Source organism: Macaca nemestrina, chromosome 7, assembly GCF_043159975.1.
Source record: "Macaca nemestrina isolate mMacNem1 chromosome 7, mMacNem.hap1, whole genome shotgun sequence".
Classification (NCBI taxonomy): domain Eukaryota; kingdom Metazoa; phylum Chordata; class Mammalia; order Primates; family Cercopithecidae; genus Macaca; species Macaca nemestrina.
Window position 1 is genome coordinate 82,053,870 of NC_092131.1, and position 21,482 is coordinate 82,075,351.

Genomic DNA, 21,482 nt, shown 5'->3' on the forward strand with positions numbered 1-21,482 from the left:
CTCCCTCCCTCCCTCCCATCCCTGGGCAGGCCTCCCAGTGTGTTGTTTCCCTCCCTGTGACCATGTGTTCTCATTGTTCAGTTCCCACTTACGAGTAAGAACATATGGTGTTTGGTTTTCTGTTCCTGCATTAGTTTGCTGAGGATAATGGCTTCCAGCTCCATCCATGTTCCTGGAAAGAACACAATCTCATTCCTTTTTATGGCTGCATAGTATTCCCTGGTGTACATGATACCACATTTTCTTTATCTAGTCTATCATTGATGGACATTTGGGTTGATTCCATGAATTTGCTATTGTGAATAGTGCTGCAATGAACATACACATGTGTATATCCTTATAATATAATAATTTATATTCCTTTGGGTATACCAGTAGTGGGATTGCTAGGTCAAATAGTATTTCTGGTTCTAGGTCTTTGAGGAATTGCCACACTGTCTTCTACAATGGTTGAACTAATTTGTATTCCCATTAACAGTGTAAAAGCATTCCTATTTCTCTGCAGCCCTGCCAACATCTGTTTTTTCTTGACTTTTTAGTAATCGTCATTCTGACTGGCATGAGATGGTACCTCGTTGTGGTTTTGATTTGCATTTCTCTAATGATCAGTGATGCTGAGCTTCTTTTCATGTTGGTAGACCGCATAAATGTTTTCTTTTGAGAAATGTCTGTTCATGTCCTTTGCCCAGTTTCTGATGGGATTGTTTGTTTTTTTTACGTGTAAATTTGTTTAAGTTCCTTGTAGACGCTGGACATTAGACCTTTGTCAGATGGATAAGTTGCAAAAATTTTCTCCTGTTCTGTAGTTTGCCTGTTCACTACGATGATAATTTTTTTTTTCTGTGCAGAAACTCTTTAGTTTAATTAAATCCTATTTGTCAATTTTTGTTTTTGTTGCAACTGCTTTTGACATTTTCATCATGAAATCTTTGCCCATGCCTATGTCCTGAATGCTGATGCCTAGATTTTCTTGTAGGATTTTTATAGTTTTGGGCTTTACATTTAAGTCTTTAATAATAATGTTTTTTTTTTCTTTTTGGTTTTTGTTTTTCCAAATGTTAAATTTGTAATGATGTAGTACCTATTGCTTAACATTTGCTGTTTGGTATTGAACCGTGCATTTAATGCATGCCGATTTTCATGGAAGCGTGATATAAGAGTAAATATTTTGACAATAATAGCAGCAACAAAAACAGTTCCATAGACAATCTGTATTCCCTTAATACATATGAATGTTAATATCTATTGTTTTTCTTCAATCTAGCCTGTATCATTCTATATTTTCTGATGGCTTCACCATAACCAGATTTCTCCACAGCAATATTCAATGCTATGCTAGAAAACAGCATAGCAGCACCTCTTTTGTAAGATAAAGGCAACATATGTTTTTGAACATGCAAGACCACAGATAATGTAATTACACTGAAATCTTTCTGAAGACATTACTAGAGGCTGATATTCAGACAATCAAGAAATTAATAGAAAAGCTTCCTGAAAAGCATCAGGAATACAAGATTCTGATGTTAGAACTGCAATGCTATGACTGTAGGGCTACAAGTGGAAGATTAAGAATATTAGAATTTTTATTCCATGACTATAAATAAACTAGCCATGAAATAAAATATACCCTTGAAACTGATAAACTAGTAATATAAGTACAAAGATATTTAACAGTAAAATATTAAATACTAATAAAGGTAATATAATCTGCTAAAATTGATGGTGAAGGAGAGACAAATTGGGAAAAAAGAAAACTTATTCTATATACTTTCATCACTGCTCATGCAGTATGATGAAAGGAATTATATAAGTAATTTTTTTTTTAGACAGTCTCACTCTGTCCCCCAGGCTGGAGTGCAGGGCGTGATCTTGGCTCATTACAACCTCTACCTCCTGGGTTCAAGCAGTTATCCTGTCTCAGCCTCCCAAGTAGCTAGGATTACAGGCGTGAGCCACCATGCCTCAATAATTTTTGTATTTTTAGTAGAGACGGGGTTTTACCATGTTGGCCAGGATGGTCTCAAACTCCTGACCTCAGGTGATCTGCCTGCCTCGGCCTCCCAAAGTGCTGATATTAAAGATGTGAGCCGGCCGGGCGCGGTGGCTCAAGCCTGTAATCCCAGCACTTTGGGAGGCCGAGACGGGCGGATCACAAGGTCAGGAGATCGAGACCAGCCTGGCTAATACGGTGAAACCCCGTCTCTACTAAAAAAATACAAAAAACTAGCCGGGTGAGGTGGCGGGCGCCTGTAGTCCCAGCTACTCGGGAGGCTGAGGCAGGAGAATGGCGTAGACCCGGGAGGCGGAGCTTGCAGTGAGCTGAGATGCGGCCACTGCACTCCAGCCTGGGCGACAGAGCAAGACTCCGTCTCAAAAAAAAAAAAAAAAAAAAAAAAAAGATGTGAGCCACCGCTCGGCCATAAGTAATCAAGTGTACAATTCTGATAAACTTTGTAGTCTTTACGTTAAATCATAATGGTAGAAATAACCACTTGAAGATCACTCTTCCTTTTAACTAGAAAAAAAACTTGCAAATGACCAGGAACACACACATACAGGTGCCCTCCAGCACACCCGGATAATTTTTGTATTTTTAGTAGAGATGGGGTTTCACCATCTTGGTCAGGCTGGTCTTGAACTCCTGACCTTGTGGTCCACCCGCCTCAGCCTCCAAAAGTGCTGGGATTACAGGCGTGAGCCATTTCTCAGACTGGTAAACATCTAAATATCGACAACACGCTACACTGACAAATGTATTCAGAAACAGTATAAATTGGTATGGTTTATATGAGGTGCAATTTAGCAGTATATTGCAAAGATAAAAATAAATACATTCTTTAACCTGGCAATTCAATTTCAAAAAAATTATCCTGTGAATTCCAACATGATTTAAATGACATGTATACAAGTTGTTCATTGTAGCATAGTTGGTAATAGCAAAAGATTGAAAATAGTAAAATGTTTACCAATAGAGGACTGATTAAATAAATAATAAAATCACATAATGGAAGAGGAAAAGTATAGGAAATTTCATTTTATGTATTTATATGAAATAATGTTGAAGATACATATCTTAGTCTGTTCAGTCTTCTATAATAAAATATTGTAAACTGGGTAACTTACGAAGAGCATAAATTTATTTCTCAGAATTCTAGAACCCGAAAAATCCAAAATCAAGGTGCAGGAATGTTTGCTGTCAGGTGAGGCCCACTTCCTGGTTCATAGATGGTGCTTTCTTGCTGTGACCTTGCAGGATGGAAGGGGTAAGGAGTCTTTCTCAGGTCACTTTTTAAGGGCTCTGATTCTATTTACAAAAGCATGACCATCACTTCCCAAATGTTCTACCACTTAATAGGGGTTAGGATTTCACCATATGAATTTTGGAAGGACACAGACATTTAGATCATAGCATATAATAGATTAAAAAAGAAATGGACAGAAGAGTGCAAGCTAGCATTAAAGCAAAATGTAAAAAGAAAATCGCTTGTATGGGTACTAAATATCATCAGATGCATGTCTAAAAACCTGCATAGTAATTTATTCTAGGGAGGAGAACTGAATGGTAAGTGCAGAGGTAGGGAGGAAATTTTATTTTTGACCCTTTTTGTACATTTTTGAGTGTCATAGCAGTAGTACTTACTACGTTTAAAATATATTTAAATTAAAGAACAAAAAGAGGCATTCATTTTTGTCATCTGTGATCTCAATGAAAATGGTTCACTAAAGTAGTTTGAATGGAGTAGGTTGAGGGAAAATAGAGATTGAGAAATAGAAGGAAGGATAGTAAAATGTAAGTATAGAAACACATATTTTAATGTTTGTCTGTGTTTGAGGTTATAAATAAGGGTACTATGGTTAGAAAATTTCTTTAGATATATAACATCAGTAGATAGTGAGATAAATATAGATAATAAAGAAAGATAAATAATACTTCAGTATATGTTCATGTTGTTGGGGAGATTATCCAATATTTAGAATATACATTTTTTAAGTCTAAGAGGTTATTTATTAAAAATAATGACATTGGTTTTTAACACTGGATTTTTTTTCTGATAGGAATTAGATAAAACTACTTGCTATCTATTTAGATCACTTTTATTTGATGCCAGTAAGAATATTTTATATGTATCCATTTCTGTAATGAAGGGGGAAGAGGATAACTGAGTAGATCAAACAAAGCTGCCTGATCATGAGACAAGGCAATCCTGGTGGGCAGACAGCATGGTGTACAGTCTCCTCCTGATGTCCCTGCTACTTTCAGATTCCACCAATAACCATAATGTTTGCGGGTTGAAGGAGTGAGAAATGAGGGAGTGGCACTCTGTAGGTCTAGCACCACCAAACAAATGGAAAACAGTTATTATGTGAAAAAGAGATGGAGAAACGTTATGAAATGCTTCTATTTCAAGACCTATAATTATGTAGAAATGTATTTTGCTTTCCATTCCAACATACATTCTACTCCTGTTCATCTGTAACTCTCGGGAAAATTTATTTTGCTTATTGCATCTGCCTCTCACCATCCAATTCACACCCAACCCCAACCATGATCACCCACACCCAAATGTCCTCTCTACTCCTACCTCTTTTTGATGTGCTCTTCTTTGGCTTTCTATTTCCATCATGTAAAACTTATTCCACTTTCTCACCTTGTCCTCCTCTAACATGTCATATCCTACTGCCCACACCAGCAGTCTCTCTACTGTCTTCTACTCCAAGTTCACTTTTGGACCACTCAACTGACAACATAGGAAATTGAGTAGAGCTACTGCATAGCATTTTAGCAGATAAATACTACACATAGTGCAGCATCTAGCACACTTCCCGTGAATTGAGCAGGGTTAGTCAATGTTATTTTAAATAATTAATAAATTTCAGGGGAGGGAGATTTTTGCTTAATTGAAAACTACTCTGTTAACAAAGCTGCCTACAGAGAATCAGCCTCTTTTTATTTTATTTTATTTTTATTTTTCAAAGTAGGATTTTCATTCTGGACAACTAACTCCTAGTTTACTGCAATAGAAATTTCTTCATTAAGTAGGCAGTTGCTCTGAAAGATGCCTAAAATCCTTTCCAAATTTTAAATTTGTAATCACTAGATTCATTTTCTACCTATCGTTGAACTTGAGTCCTGTATCTGTCTGCCTTGCTTGTGAAGAAGTCAAACTGTTTATAGTAAAGTGATTTATTTTGTATGTGAGATATTAGTTCTTTATCAAAATATTCCTACCTTCAAAAATAGTTAACCAGGCCGGGCGCAGTGGCTCATGCTTGTCATCCCAGCACTTTGGGAGGCCAAGGCAGGCGGATTGCGAGGTCAGGAGATTGAGACCATCTGGCCAACATTCTGAAACCCCTTCTCTACTAAAAACACAACAATTAACCTGGTGTGGTGGTGCGCACCTGTAATCCCAGCTATTCAAGAGGTTAAGGCAGGAGAATTGCTTAAACCTAGGAGGTGGAGGTTGCAGTGAACTGAGATCAAGGCACTGTACTCCAGCCTGGTGACAGAGTGAGACTCCCCCTCAAAAAAAAAAAAAAAAAAAAAAAAAAAAAAAAAAAAAAAAAAAAAGATTAACAAGCTTAAATATTCAACTAGCTTTTTCTGGAGGGGTTTTACTGAAATGAGTTTAGACAGAGACTGCACAGGCCTCCAGCACTGCAAGGGCAACCCAGAAGAGAGACAACTTGCTAAGCCTTTCAAAAGAATGGGGAAGTATTGGTTCCAGACCTGCTGCAGAGAGAGGCTCAAAGGGACTCGGCACTGGCAGAACAAAGAAACCTAGGAGGGAAGCTTTGCTCCAAAAGAGAGGTTTTGCTTCAGGAGAAGACTGTTCCAAGGAAAGGGAGACTGGCTGTTTCAAACTCAAAAAAGCTGATCTTATGGCTCTTAGCAAAATAGTGAGTAGAAAAGAAATATTAACTTGAATCCAGCTGAGAGAAGTGGATCAAAGTAAACCTACTGCATGTCTAGGAAAAGCAATGACTGTTTCTTGTACTTAGCTTTTGCCTGCTTTTCTTTCATTCTATAGTTTGCATTTTTCTATTATTTATGGTTGATAAATGTGCTTTGATTCTATAATCTCTTCTTGTTTTGTTTTCTCTACATCATTCATATTTAATTCCAGGAACATTTGTGGATGTCTGTTATGGAGCAGACACTACACAAAGCACCGCAGTTTACAAAATGAGTAGGACGTGGCCCCTTCTCATATGAACCTCTTAGCCTAGTATGTAGACACACAACTCATGGCAGTAACAGTAAGTGGTTAAAAGGCACAGGCTTTTGGAATAAGAGAGAGAGAGAGAGAGAGAGAGAGAGAGAGAGAGAGAGAGAGAGAGAGAGAGAGAGAGATTCACATTCTGATTTTATAATCTACATTATTTAAAGGATTAATTTTAGTAACTTGGATTCTTGTCTTCAGTTTATTTGTAAAATGTGGATATGTCTCATGGATTATAAATTAAAGATTAAATAAGATAATGTATGTATATATATAAAGCAAAAAAAGTGCCCAACACATAAAACATTTTAAATAAGTGTTAACTACTGTGACTATTTCCACCATTACTGCCACCATAATTACTCTAGAAAGATGCTATGGCACCATTTGTATATATTACAATTAATATTATCTGGAAGGGGACTGGAGAAGATACTGGGAAGGATATTTCTGACTCAGGCCTTGAAGGATTAAACCATTTCTTTGTTGCAAAGAAGACAAAGGCATTTCTAGCAGAAAATATGAGGAAACATATTTGAGAAACTTTATTGAGTGCTAAAAGATCCAGGTCTCAGTTGTAAATGGCATGAAGCCAGACAGATATCTACTTTCCTCTCAGATACATTTTTGACTTCTTTCTACCCTGCTCTCTGCTCCAAGAATTGACCTGTATGGACGGTATCAGTAGGTTCTTATGGTTCCAGCCAATGGGAGTCCCCAAGACAATACTAGAGGGAGGGAGGAAACAAATCAAGACATTATTTCCCAAGTTCTCTCCCTAGGAGGTAGTCTTGGGTCAATTGTGTCCATTGATAAATATGTTCACTATTCCTCATATTGTGACCTGTTCTACCCCTGAGTGTCTTCGTATCTAGGTTCCTTACCTTCTTGCTTTGGGTCTAGTTTGGCAACAAATCTTCGTTGAAAGGTTCAGGTTCTTGGATGATTCCTTTATAGAAAGAGTGTCCAATCTTTTAGCTTCCCTGGACCACACTGGAAAAAGAATTGTCTTAGGCCACACATAAAATACACTAATGGTAGCTAATGAGCTAAAAAAATTCACAAAAATATCTCATAATATTTTAAGAAAGTTTACAAATTTGCGTTGGGCCGAAGGTTGGACAAGCTTGCTTTATAATATCCCATTTTCTGTCTGCTTCATTGTAATTCACATTTTTATAACTAAACTTTTGTAGAGTTTTACTGATATGAGTATACCTTCCATTTCCTGTTACAACTTTTCTTATAGAAGTACCGATGGCTTTATTAAAACTTTGTTCCTTAATTCATTCATTCTATCATAAAACAAACATCTGTCAAGTGTTTATCAGGGTGCTGCTAAACACTGCCTGGTCTCATGGAGTTTACAATCTAGTGTATGACATATACAAGTAAATAGTAATGACAAAATAGTATAACAGATGCTAAAAAATAGGATGTAAAAGTACTTAGGAACATATCGCAATGACATGTGACCTGGATATAACTGGGTGACAAGTATGCAATGTGAGGTTTGTTCAGTGAAAAAGAAAGTGTAGAGCATAACGGAAGTCAGAATACAGACATTTAGTATACAGTAAGATGGTGCTACACTTTGGGAATGGTAATGAATGACAAAGAATGAAATACAGTGAATCTAGCTGTACACATTTTGTCCAAAGAATTAATCACAGAAGCCCTGTGATGAGAATGGTCCATTAAACCTTGACCTGAACTGATTTGGATGTAGTCCTTGTCTTAGGGGGATTTGGGGATGTGCTGACCTCTTTGGATAGAGTCAACTGTCTCTCCTAATTGGTGGACAGAAGACCTGGGCTACAATATGTATCTGCAAAGTGCAATCTTAAGTCCTCTTACTCAAATTTATCTTCTATATCTCAGATACAATATTATCTCCTGCTCCTCTACCATTGTTTATCACTTTTGACTTTAAACTGTATCAAATTAATGGTTGATACCTGTTTTATTGAGGGTTCTCCAGAGCAACAAGACAAATAGGATGTATAAACACTTATTTGAAGGAATTGGCTCATGTGATTGTGGAAGCTGGCAAATCTGAGACCAGCAAGCTGGAGACACAGCAAAAATTTGATTTTATAGTCTTGTGTCTAAAGGAAGATCAGAGACAGAATTTCTTCTTCTTCAGGGGACCTCAGTCTTTTCTCTTAAGGCCTTTGACGGATGAGATGAGACTTACCCACATTATGTAGGGTAAACTGTTTTACTCAGTCTGTTAATGTAAACATTAATTACATCTAAAAACATTTTCACAGCCACACCTAGACTAGTGTTTGACCAAACAACTTGGTATCATTGCCTAGGCATGTTGACACATAAAAGTAACCATCACAATGCCTATGACCTCCATGTCTTTTCTACCTGCTTCCTTGACCAACCTTTAGCATTCCAGTCCCAACAATTTCAATTACTTTTTTAAAGCGCATAAAGGAAGTGTGTTTTTTTATGAGAGTCTCATTACACTGTCTGGAGTGCAATGGTGCGATCTTGGGGCACTGCAACTTCTGCCTCCCAGGTTCAAGCGATCCTCCTGCCTCAGCCTCCCGAGTAGGTGGGATTACTGGTGCCCGTCACCATGCCTGGCTAATTTTTTTGTGTTTTTTAGTAGAGACGGGATTTCACCATGCTGGCCAGGCTGGTCTCGAATTCCTGACCTCGTGATCTGCCCACCTCAGCCTCCGAGAGTGCTGGGATTACAGGCATGAGCCACTGCACCTGGCCCAAAGGAATTTTTTAAATACTAATTCTAGTGACTTTTTGACTACTCTGGGCCTTTTGGTAACTTCTGGTATGCTTGGTCACCTCTGCCCTCATGGAATCACTCCTTTCTTTTTTATTTCTAGTCAATGCCAGGTCCTTCTTACTGCATATCTGATCAACTGTGCGCATCCCCCAAGGCTTAGTTCTTAGTTTGGAGTTCTCTCCTCCTAATTCCCATTTTTGGAGAACACATTTATTATATTGGTTTCAACTGTTAAATTTGTGCCTGTGACTTTCAAATTTTCTTATGTCTTGAACTCTCATCCAGGAGTTGTCTTTGTACTATTAAACTTTTTTATCCAATTACAATTGGTAAATTACATCCAATTTACCAGTAAAATTGACTGTTTTTTCCCCTATAGCTTCTTGCTGTCTCTTCTAATCTATGACTGGCTATAAAATAAGTCCATCTTAAACAACTTTGATTATATAACTCGTCTGATTCAAAATCACAATCACTCTTACTTCAAGTCTAAGCTACCTTACCTACTTGTCAATGTCTTTTTTAATTTTCTACCTGTCTGATCTTTTATGCTTTTACTTTACAACATGCTCTGATTAGGTAAATTCACTCACTGCCATCAAACTCATTTTGTCCATTCTTGATTAGGTAATCATTCCTATGTTGGATGCTGAGAATACAGAAATGAACAAAACATGGTCTTTGCCCTTCAGGTCCTGACTGTAGCAGATCAGTGGCAGATATGCAGGAAGTCTGTGGAGGACTTATCTGCACACAGCTCCTGCTAATACAATTCAGCCTATGACTAAGCATTTTAGTAGTTGTATAAACCAGATTTAGTGTGCAAGTGACTTTTCTAATAGGGGAGTAAGGTGTAAAATGAAGGTCCTTAGAAGTCAGGGATCAATGTGTACCCATACAAATAAACATTGGTTTCACTCTTTCTTACACACATTCTCAGTTTTCACTAGTCCCATGTTATTTTAATAGGTTAAAGAGAGTCAGCTTTGCAACAGCTCTAGAGGGATTAGGCTGAGCTGCAGGGTGGCAGTTTATTAATGGCTATTCAAAATTGTGTAGTTCCATATACACAATGACACTCAAGTCAGAGAAAGCCCTGCTCTTTCTCATCTGTCTCTGTAAGGATTCCCTCTTCAGAATGTTTTATTTCTCTTGCCAAGTACTTAAATTTGACCTGCCCTTTAAAGCCCAGCTCAATAATTACTTCTTTGATAAAACTTGTTTGTTTGTTCCTTGCCTGATTAGTCTGGCTGTCATTGATCTTTTTCTATAAACAAACATTTAATTTAATATTCAATGATTTTCTAATGTTATTATTTGTACTTATTTTACTTGTGTTAGTCTTATTTGTTCTAACTAAGTGATAAGTACTTCAGGACAGGGACAATGCCTTATAGTTATTCTTACCCTCTAACAGTACTAGCATAGTGCTCAGAAGGTAGTAGATGCTCAGTAAATTAGTTGACTAATTTTTTTTTTTTTTTTTGTATAAAAGGAGTGGTGAGGAGTATAGAACCAATACTTATTGAACATCTAATATGTTCCAGGCACAATGGGAGCATATTATATATAATGTCTAACTTAATAAATTAAGTTAGACAGAGTGAGGGAAGTATTCTCATTCCCAATTTTCAGATGAGAAAGCAGAGGCTTCCAGAGGTTAAACAAGTTGGCTAAGGTTATCATAATTTGTCATTGTCTGATCCAATCTTTGAATGTAGGTCTGTCTAAATTCAAAGCTCATGTGTTTCCAAATCTATTATGCTGCCTTCTTCTTATATACTCGTCCCGTAGTAGATACTAAAATGTGCTGTCCAGATTTCCCCTTGAGGACTGAGGGGGGCATTTTTCCCAGGATTTGGGAGAGTTTGTGGTTGAGAGTGTTGTGACCATCTCTGGGACTTGACCTCAGTTGAAGAGAGCATCTTCACCTAAGGGGATGTCCCCTTCCCAGAGCAATTCACATCCACTGATTGATCCATGTCAGGGTATAAAGGCCTACCTCTTGTTCCATTTTGGGATTACTTTGAATAGCATCTCAACTCCAGAGATCTTGACAGTATTGGCTAAGACTGGGCCTATGTTACACTTCAACCCTCCCCTCTACCCAGTCCTTCTCTCTTCACTATACCTATCTATTTATCTGAAGAACTACCCTCAATAAACTTCTATGAAAATCTCTGCTTTAGAGATTGCTTTTCAAGGAACTGACCTGCAGCCTGCATCATGTTGCAAACTAAATGATTATCAGAAGTATGTGATATGTTCTTGTGTGTTCCTCATGAAGCGTGCTATCATACTTTCACAGAAACTTTCAATACCTACTGTGAATGCTAAAGCTAGGTGTAAGGTTGTATTAGTCCATTTTTAACAACACTGCTATAGAGAACTGCCTGAGACTGGGTAATCTATAAGCAAAAGAAGTTAAATTGACTCACAGTCCACATAGCTGGGAGGCCTCAGGAAACTTACAATCATGGTGGAAGGCAAAAGGGAAGAAAGACACAGCTTACTTGGCAGCAGGAGAGAGAGCATGCAGAAGAAACTGCCACTTTTAAACCATCAGACCTCATGAGAACTCCCTCACTATCATAAGAACAGCATGGGGGAAACTATCCCCGTGATCCAATCACCTCCCACCTGTTCCCCCTCTGGACACGTTGGGAATTACAATTAGAGATGAGATTTGGGTGGGGACACAGAGTCAAAACATACCAAAGGTGTTACTACTACTGTGTGTTTCTCCCTCCTTACTTCCAAGTCCAAGCAAAATAGATTCTTACCATGAACAGGGAGGCATCAGACTTTGTTGTCTTCCTCCCACAAAGTGATTCCCTTAAACTGATGCAAATTGTGTAGCTACTATGCATGACAGTATTTGTGAGCCAATTTTCTCAGAAAATGGAGGTAGAATTCTAGTTCAAATTATTTGAGACTATCCAGAACATGTGAGGGGAATGACTGACTCATTGCAGTTACAAGAAATACTTACATTGATCCTTTTCCAATTCTGATGACATTGGATTAAAACCAGAGTCTTCATTTTTAAAGTTATATTTTTTGACATATGATTAAATTCCAACTTTTACCTTTTACATAAAGATGATACAAATAATCTCTAAGTTACTGCTTGAGAATCTAACATGTTTTTGATTTCAACTCTTACATGTTTTTGTTACAACAGAACATCAGTGAATGCTTAGCTCTAATTGCACATTCTCCTTGCACCTAGAATACTACCATGCATATGCATATGCAGTTGTTTTTTAGGCCATGGTTGGAATATTACCAAAAATAGAAAAGTCAATTTTCAGTTGTCAGTCAGTAGGTAGAACACAGCCTACTAATAAAAGTTAGCTGGTGACTATTAAGGCACCAGAATTTAAATTTGAGGGCAAAGCAGACATGTGTACTGAGAAATAGCTTTCTGAATTCCTTAGGGAGCAATGTACCCTTTGCCCAGACAGAAGCTTTATGTAGAGAAAATGTGAGATAAGGGAAAAAACTAGTGTAAACAAAAATAACTCTCCACCCGTAGAAACCCAACTCCTGGACAGACAACTAAAAGTAAAGATGGATATAAGAGAGGGAAAGAGAGCCAAAATAAATGTATGTAATTCTATAAGTCTTCGTTTTTAATTTTATTTTTCATTTGGTTAAATGGATCTGAATAAACCAATGAAAGATTTGCCTCTAATTGCCCATTTTGGTTTCATCTAGGAGGTTCTGATGTTTCCTAGCTGGTAATTTGTTGTTCCTGGGTCTTTAGATTTCACTTTACTAAGTCTTTGGATTTTGTGTTCTGCATTTTTCTTACATGATGTCCCTTCTTCCAGACATGTTACAGTAAGAGCTCACAGCTGTGCTGTCATCCCTTGACATGGCTTTAGCAGCCAATCACAGGCAAGCTGTTATACAGTAATCTCATCCCATGTAGCATAATTGATAATCAGATTCAGTATCACTGAGGAGAAAAGAATAGAGGAGCCGATTGTGCATTATTATATGCCAGACAACATAGTACAAAGGGTATCTATCTAGGTTGGTTATTGCTGGTGTAGCTCAGAGCTTTAAAGCTTTCAGCACCTTGTTCAGAAGCAAGAAAAGAGCCAGCACAAGCCCTGGGAAGCCGACAAGGGTGACAAGCATTAATAGTGCCATTATCTCAAGATAATGCTAAGCTGATAAAATATTTGGCCATGGCCTAGGTTTTTATTTCCCATGGAAATATGGGTTTCAAATACTGCAATCTATCACAGAATCTCAAGGGAACTGCACATTTTGTAATGTATTAAATTCATGTAAACTGCCAGTATGAAGACAGGAAATCTAATTTAGGGGGAAATATTCCAGCATAATAAGGAGGCTAAACTGAGGTGGCCACATTAGGGACACACTGGCTTTCTGGCTTACTATTTTCTTAATCAAAGAACATGTCAGTGGGAAGGCCACCAAAAATGATATGGGATTCATAGCTGTCACTTATTAGATGCACACAACAGGTAAATTAATATTTGGTGATAGGCTTCTGGTGCGTGGGGCTTGACAGCTTTGTCACTACAAATGAGATCAGATTCTTTGTCATAGTCAACCAAATATAACTATTCCCTGGTTGTCACTAGGCTGTTCAGGAGTCCACATTAACTCTTTCAGGCCACCAAGAGCCTCTTCAGATTTTTTTTTTTTTCCCTTGAAATTCACCAGTCACTGAGAAAATTGGTGGGAAGAGTTACTGGCCTGTAGTTTTTGTACTGTGAAACCAGGGCTTTGAACTAGAAGAAACCATATGGACTCTGATAACACAAAACCTCCTCTCCAGATCCCTAGAGATGTTGGGAATTGCCACAGATCACACTTCTTGCTAGTGGCAGAGTAGGGAGTTAAACTCATTTCCACTCAATTAAGTACAATTTATTTAAAAAGAATAATTTGTGGAGTACTTTGATGCACATACTCTACTTTGAGCATAACCAAACTCTGTGAGAAAGACACAGAAAAAAACAAAGACCCAGTGACGAAGTGACTTACTTAATGTCAAGCAAATTTGGAAGTATAATCTGGTTCCTCTGATTCTGAACTTCATGCTCTTCTTACTATACTGTATACTGCCTATGTGAAAACTAAGATTACTTGCTGATAAAAGTTTCCCTTGGGTTAATACATTTCCCTTATTATTTTGCTCTTTTCCTAATTTAAAAAATGTGAATGTCTACTTTTTTCAGAAAAATTTTAGTGTAATTTAACTGAAATTTAAACACAGGTTTAAGCAAGTCCTTCTCCTCTTCCTCCTCCTTCTTTTCTTCCCCCACCTCCCCCTCCACCTCCCGCTCCTTCTTTTTTTCAGACTAGGAGACTAATACATCCTAGTGGATATATTAGTTTACTGATCCACTTTATGCTTACTTCCTGCACTATTCCTTTTAGAATGTATATACAGTCTTCATTGTCTATTTGCATGTCATTTAAAGTTTATCAACTTCCAAAGGTTATTGAGTCTTACAGACTGTTCTTTATATAATCATTGTTCATGTCAAATGCAGATGCAGTTGTTAGTTTTACAATCATCCAAGAAAAGTAAAAATGAAAACTCACCATTTTTATTTTTAATATAAATGAGTGACATCTCTTACTGTAACTGTCGGAAGTCCTGCAGTACACACTATCAGATTATATCACAAAGAGGCCAACACATTCATATTAAGCCCAGGCTTGCTGAATTATATCAGTCATCAGTTATGAAGGGACAATTTTCCCCCGACCCACAAGCGCCTGTTTAGCAAATGAACCCTTTCCTATTCAGAAGCTCTAGCTTAGACTCATTATCATCAAGGCCACTAATGATAACATTCAATGGACACAAAAATTTTTGCTCAGATAAAAGACACTATAATTGTTTTAGACAATTCAAGTGGATTCAAGCCTCGTGGGCCTTTTTATTTTTTAAAGAGGGAACCTCTTAAACAGAGAGAAAGTATTCTATGAAGATAGAGCTATCATGATCTTATTTTGAACAAGAGTAGGAATGTTTGAAAGGGTGCAGTATGCCAGGAGCTTTACTTGTAAGACAGAAAAAATAATGTTCTGATCTATTCCAAACTAAAGTTTCAGGTGTGTTACCACCCATTCCTTCTACCTCAGCTACAAGTTCTAGAAGATTAACCAAAGCTCAGGCACATAGCTATAACACTGATGGAGTTTCCTGGGCTGCTGCTATTCCTAGGATCCCTGAGGAAGCATGTAACTGCAGCAGCAGCAAAGACATTCTTAAGACACATTGGTGTTTGTTTGAGTCTCAGCAGGTGGAACAGTGGGGGCTGTTATAAGAAGTTTAAAGAATATTCTTAAGCTTGATAAGTTTGAATAAACATTAGGCAATGTCTGTGTGATTCAGAAACAAACAGATTGAAAAATAGTCTACAAAAAAATGCCCAATGAAGTCACCAAACTGAATCCATTATGGTGGCATTGCATTTATAATACAGTGTGTTTACCTGCCCAGCTAAAGGCAAAACACATACACATCTACATACACACAGACATAATAATCAATTTTATAACTAACTGTATTTCACCTGGCATTCTACTTGATGAAAGAATGCCCCTATATGAATGTGCTATGAGAACATAACTTCCAAAGCAATTTCTGATGCAACATTCTCACTGTTATGAGTGTACTTCTTATAATTGAAGATGTATGCATGCTCCCATTCAGTATAGTTACTAAAGTGAGTGTAAATTATTTCATTCGATACCCAGCCAAGGAAATAGTGATCTATTGACATGCTCAAAGAAAAACTGAGTTGGACTTACTAAGAGAGATTTTAATACTAACCCTCTGTGGGTGATGAATGAGATTTTCAAAGGTAATTTTGGCTTTGGATCCTAAATTCTATCTAAGATACTACTCTACTCCAATGATGCTCCACTCCACATACTGAACTATGATGCCATTGAGAAATACTTAGTTCATAGGTCATGTTAGACATAGCCCCTCTTTTGATTTATATTCTGCCAATGTGAAGTAACAAATCCAAAATGTGGGTAGTATCTTCTTACTTCAATTTCACCTGGACTGACACCTACAGGGCTTGTCTGACATTAATGTGTTTCTATTTCTCTGTCTCTCTCTCCTTCCCCCTTGCACACACATCCACACTGACACACACAAACACACACATCATAGTTAAACTAAATGGTTTTGTCCCAAATGAGTTTAGAAAATATGTTAAAATTAATTAAATAATGGAAAAGACAAGCATAAATCCACAATAATTATTGCTGAAAAATATGCTGATCTCTTCAAATTAAACTTCGGGGTGTCATGACACCTGCAAGGAGAGTTATGAACCAAGGAGTCAATCACATGTAGACCCCATGAGTTTTTTTTGGCTGGTATCCTAAAAAAGTAGAAACATACAATGCAGGACACTCTGAATGGTGAGCTGTTTCCTTGTTTGCAAAAATTCTAACACCAAGACCTTCACTGTAATAATCAGGGGTCCCTACCAGTCCAGATAGCTGTAGAATTTAATGCAAACAGTGAAATGATTCATTGGAATGACCTAATCTGTACTACAGAGAAAAATGTTGTAAGCATTGTACTGTCAAGCATAATCATATACAACAGATTATAAAAGATACATTTATTTTTATATCAATTTTCACCAAAGAATTGGAGAAAACCTTTAGTTTGTTCCAAGAGAACAATGTCAATGTGAGTTCAGTCTGGCTGCTTCCTGTTTTTGAAATATCCAAGTCTTACTCATCTTCTTTTCCTCATTTCCACAGCATTCCTTTTCCAATACAAATCTGTGTTTGGCCGTCACTTTTCCCTTTTAGAACCATTATTGATATTTGTACATTTTTGACATCCATTTGCAGCTGTTGAAAGTTGACCTTACATATCAAACACTTGCTGATTATTTTGCTAGCAAAAGTTTTGTTTCTTTTAAATAAACTCTAAAATTTAGTCACTTTCTACTATCCTAGAAATGGCATGCCTGCTTGCATTACCTTATGCCCTCTTCTTTCTCTAGTGAAACTTTCATGCTTTCTGTATCTGTTACTATGGTTTGGACTCCACTGTAGGATTGGGAAGAGATTGCATTCCATCTTATTACCAGAAGGAAACCTTCCCGATGGAGTCTGAATTGTATACTTACATTGAATATCCTCCTGACCTCTGCAGCTTGAGGGAATACAGCTTACTCATCTCATAGCCAGTGTTGGGTGATCTACTGTTACATTCACAAGAGACAATTGCCAGAGGAAGCCAGAAAATTAAGCCACTAAACAAGTTAAACTATTTATAAAGAGAAGTTGAATATATTCCTTGACCAAGTAAAATTCTCTGGCCTTTTAACTTACAATATTAATTTAAAAAGCTGAATATTTGACCCCAAAATCACTATTGTCTATAGTAAAGAAAATCATCATTTAAAAGAGAACTCAGAAAATGAAAAATGTCTTTCCATCATCATGTACTGTTACCAAAAAAGCTTTGGCATTCTGGGATCTTTATTATGAACTCTAAATCCCAAGGAATAGATTTCTAACATTACCATTTTCAGAAAAAATACATTTCAGTGGGTTTTTCTTCCTAACAATTTTTATCTTCTATTCCTAGGGGAAAGTGACATTAAAGGTGTGCAAAAGTTAGATTTCTTACTGGGTTTCCAGTTGCTTTTTGACATTGAGTGTGTAGCAACACCTCGAGAATGAAACTCCTTTTCTGCATCTGAATTTCCATTGGCTCGTGTGGTAGGAAGGGAAGATAGAATTCTCCTATATTAAAGGAAGGGGTGCCTGGGGTCAGGATTGGATAGGATTTGGCTCAAATGTTGCAGCTAATCTAAGGTAACTCACAAATTCCTTGAGAAAAAAGGTAGAAAATCCAAACCTGAGACAAAAGCAAGCTCTAATGACCCAACCAAGAATTTGCTTTGTGGTCTGTGATTTACTTTTTCTCTACATTTTGAGTGACGCAAACCAGAAGACAGTTTTGCCACAATCCTGGAATAATAGCAAAGCTATCATTTGCTTTGTGAAATTGGGCAATTTCTCAGATCAGGTTGTTTGTTATCGAACTATATTCTTCCAAGGTCTAGTCATTGTCAGGTGCTCATTTTCTCAACACTGTTAATACTGCTAGGAAAATCTGACATATATAATACAATATGAATATTTATATTCTTCTATTTCCTTTAACATCTCAGTAGAGCAAGACTACTGGAAGATGATGTGCAGTATAAATGATTATTTTTAACCAATGATTATTAAAGATTTCAAAGGTAAAGGTAGGCAGCATTAATCAGAGCACATTCACTTTCAAAATCATCTGAAGAGCAAAATTGTTCCAAATGTAAATTCTGAATATTTTCACAATATTGAACTGTCAACAAGTTCTCTTGCTATTCTAAGAATTAAAACCAAACTTCAATTAAGAAACTGAACCTGTAGGGGTGAGAGATTTGGATGATAAGTGTTTCCTCATTTCTAGCAACTATTGGATTTTCTCTCTGGCTCAGAGAATGAAAGAGCAGGCAAATCTCCAAGGCTGAGCTTTTTGGGGTGAGATTTTTCTAACAACTCTACACCTAATTATCTGTATGTACCATCAGCAGAGATTCTCAAGGTACTGCTTATTGAAACTGACCTGGTAGGCATCCCAGGTCTTAAGGATGAATGAATAAATAACTTTGCTGAATGCTGCTGAATATGTGATAATGTAATTAGTATTCCTGCCAACAGAATTGAAAATGAGATGTTGCATCTCTAGGGACTTTTATACTTCTCTGTAAATAGTTTATCTTAAAATGCACAAGATACATATGAGCTAAGCAAAAAGGTTCACTCTAAATTAAAATGCTATTATGCTGCAGATGATGTGGATGAAGGGTTTACCGAATTGTCACTCCCAGATTGACAGAGGAAAGCCATCATTTACATATTTTCCAAGCACACTGAGCCTCACAGGCATTTGGTTTTTTCAAATAACAACAAAAAAGCCATTCGGGTTAAAAATAATCCACTAGAGGAATACAATGGTGATCCATTGCTAGTATCTCCTGACTATGAAAATAAATGTTAACATTCATTTGATACTAAGGAGAAGGAAAACAAACTGTTTGAGATAAGGTACTTTCTTCCAGATTTCAAAGGGAGAATTTTAAAAAAATGTTATGTTTCAAAATCATCGGAGATTGCTGCCTCAATTTGTTTAAAACATTAAGGCATTTACCATATTGGCACCAAATCAAGTCAATCTAATCAATTTCCCCTTGGATACTTCAGTAACTTAGAATTTAAATGTTAATCAGTTCTATTCAGATTATTTACATACAGGTGCATAAGAAATAATCCAGTGGATTGTTGCCTGATATGTGCTAGCTAAAACTGCAAAGACAAGAATTATTTTTTCTATCTTCCAGAGCATTTGCAAAGGATGAGTGAACTTCCTTCAGACTCAGCAGGACTTCCTCAGTCTGGCTGTGTTTCAACTCAAAATGATTTCCTCCTCAGAAACAAGCACAAGAATGCCAGTTCATCTCTCACTGGAAACAAGAATAGAGATGTATGTCTCATGGCTAGAGACTCAAATCAGGAACATATTTAGAGAGCAGCTGCTAGCGGGTCCGGTTCCTTTAATGGCGTCACTGTAAACTAGAATAAACAGGGAAATGCAGACTAACACTGGGCCAAAAATCAGAAGAGTTGGACTAACATTGCCACTAACAAGCTCTGTGGCTCTTAGCAAACCACATAAGCTCTCTGGGCTTCATTTCTGCCTGTGTGAAAGAAAGCAGTTTGAACTGGTTATTCTTTCATTTATTCAAATGTATTGAATGCTTGCAATTTGCCAGTTACTGTTGAAGGGTAGGAAAATATGCCACTCCAAAATATGTCACTTTGACATAAGGATTATTTTTAAGCTGAAGGCAATTGGAAAGAAGAAGATATAAGAAAAACTTTTTGCACTCACTCCCCTACCTCCGCCTCAATTTGCCTTAAAGCAGGACATTAATTTACAAAGGTGTCCCTTTTCCTGTCTACCAGGAAGGGCAGAGGCTGATCATTGAAGGCTATTTTATTTTTTATCTTAAAATACCTTTTTTTTTTTTTTTTTTTTTTTGGCATGGAGTTTCGCTCTTGTCGCCCAGGCTGGAGTGCAATGGCGCCGTCTTAGCTCACTGCAACCCCCGCCTCTCAGGTTCCAGTGATTATCCTGCCGCAGCCGCCTGAGTGGCTGGGATTACAGGCGTGCACCACCATTCCCAGCTAATTTTTAATAGAGACCGGGTTTCACCACATTGGCCAGGCTGTTCTCAAACTCCTGACCTCAGGTAATCCGCCAGCCTCGGCCTCCCAAAGTGCTGGGATTATAAACGTGAGCCACGGTGCCCGGCTTAAAAAACTTTGAAACAATTTTGGGTTTACAGAAGTGTTGGCACATTAGTTCACAGAGTTAATTTCTATATACCCTTCACCCACGTTTCCCTGACGTTAACATCTTACAGAGTCATGGTACATTTATCAAAAGTAACAACATTAACTAAATTAGACTTTACTAGGATTTCCTCAGTCTTTCCACTGATGCCCCTTTCCTTTTCCCAGATTCCATCCAGGTTCCTACACTGCATTTTGCTGTTATGTCTTGTCAATCTCCTTCAATCTGTGACCGTATCTCTGACTTTCTTTGTCTTTCATGACCCTGAAACTTTAAAAAATACTGCTCAGTTATTGTAAAATAGTCCACAATTTTGGTTTGCTGATGTTTTCTCATGATTACCCTGAGATTATGGATTTCAGGAATGAATACTGCAGCGGAAAACTCCCCTTCTCAACATATTGCATCGGGGGTACAGAGATGACTTTAGACCCTTATCAGCCTGGAGATGGCACCAGAGGAATCTGCATAAATGACTTTACTACCTAGCCTTTTTCTACGATGAGGTTTTCATATATCGACTTCCCACAATTTGCTGCCCCTGGAGCTCTTATGTCTTTTTCCTGGGTCTTTTTGCTACTCTAAAACGTTTAAGTTCTTTGTTGAAGAGGATAGATAAGCTGGAGTTCTAAGTCATCTCTTTGAGAGTTACCCTTTCCCTGAGTAACATGTATTTATCAGATACATATATTAATAAACTTCCTTTTGTTTTTCTCTTGATAGCCTGTCTTTATCACTGGGGTCCCAGCTGAGAACTCAGAAGGGGCTATGGTTTGAATGGGCCACCTCCAAAATTCAGGTGTTGCCAATGTGATGGTATTTACAGGTGGTGTCTTTAAGAGTTGATTGGGCTCCTTCCTCCTAGGGGGGATTAAGTACCCTATAAAAGAGACTTCATGCAGTGTTTGGCTCTCTCGCCTTTCCGCTTTCTGCTTTGTGAAGACATGGCATTCCTCCTCTCTTCCTTCTAGAAGACACAGGGACAATGTGCCATTTCGGAAGGAAGCAGAGAACATCCCTCACCAAATAATCAATCCTGCTGGTGCCTTAA

The 21,482-nt window shown here is 37.5% G+C and overlaps 1 long non-coding RNA gene across 1 annotated transcript in view; it reads left to right on the plus strand.

Moving 5' to 3' along the window:
* Nucleotides 1–5,642: 5,642 nt before the first annotated feature.
* Nucleotides 5,643–21,482, plus strand: part of LOC139364326 (uncharacterized) — a 317,275-nt gene continuing 301,435 nt past the window's right edge. Inside the window, exon 1 of the long non-coding RNA XR_011625979.1 lies at nucleotides 5,643–5,901. This is a non-coding gene — a long non-coding RNA (uncharacterized lncRNA). The remainder of the gene's footprint in view (nucleotides 5,902–21,482) is intronic.